Genomic DNA, 841 nt, shown 5'->3' with positions numbered 1-841 from the left:
GCGTGAAGCAGGACAGAGTCAGAGGAACCCGTGAAGGTAAGAAATTCCTGGTACAGCTATAGGTAGGTAGGTAGGTGCGCGGGCGGCGGACTTTGACGATCCCTTAAGTGAAATATCATCGACGATCACTCACGCGAGATCTTTATCGTCCGGCAACGTGATCTCTGACCCCACCAAACTCGGGAGCAGTTTTATGCGAGCTCCCGCGGCGCGTGAATATAGCACCCGGCGGTGGGTGCTGCTCGCTCCGAGAAGAGAGAGAAGAGGACCCGGCGAGATCGCTGGAAGATCCAAGTTGGAATGTAACGCGGGTCCGTGGATGCTTCGGGATATGGCTGGAATCACAGAAAAGTATTCGGTCGGATTCGCGCGGAACCCGGGGAAGCTACGACGTTCCGCACGCAGCAGACGCGGTCGCCGATAAATAAGCTTCGGCATTTCGCGCGCGATTCGCGCGTCTTATCGAGCGACCCTCCCCCGGGCATACGTGGATCGGTGGACTGGGGCTACTTCCGATCCAGTCGATCGAATCGATGCTCCCTTATCTGCGTACGTACAGCCACCGCGTCGCCGTCCACAGGCTCCTCCGCGAAAAAAAAAAAAGAAGGTAAACCAGCGACGGACCCTTTGGAAATTATGCGAGGACGTTCGTACTTTGTTGGTGGAACTAACTCGGACGCCGGGAGACTTCAACGCCGAGATTGATCACCAACGATGTCGCGCGAGGTAAGATTTATCCACATTTTAGATACTTCGAACTTGATATAGTTATATACGAATTGTGACTTGAATATACACACACACGTTTACAAACATTTATTATTATTATTATTATTATTAT

This window comes from Ceratina calcarata, unplaced genomic scaffold (assembly GCF_001652005.2).
Source record: "Ceratina calcarata isolate Rehan_Ccalc_2016 unplaced genomic scaffold, ASM165200v1 scaffold542.2, whole genome shotgun sequence".
In the NCBI taxonomy this organism is placed as follows: domain Eukaryota; kingdom Metazoa; phylum Arthropoda; class Insecta; order Hymenoptera; family Apidae; genus Ceratina; species Ceratina calcarata.
The sequence above is the reverse complement of the archived record's forward strand: the minus strand, read 5'-3'. Positions refer to the sequence as shown.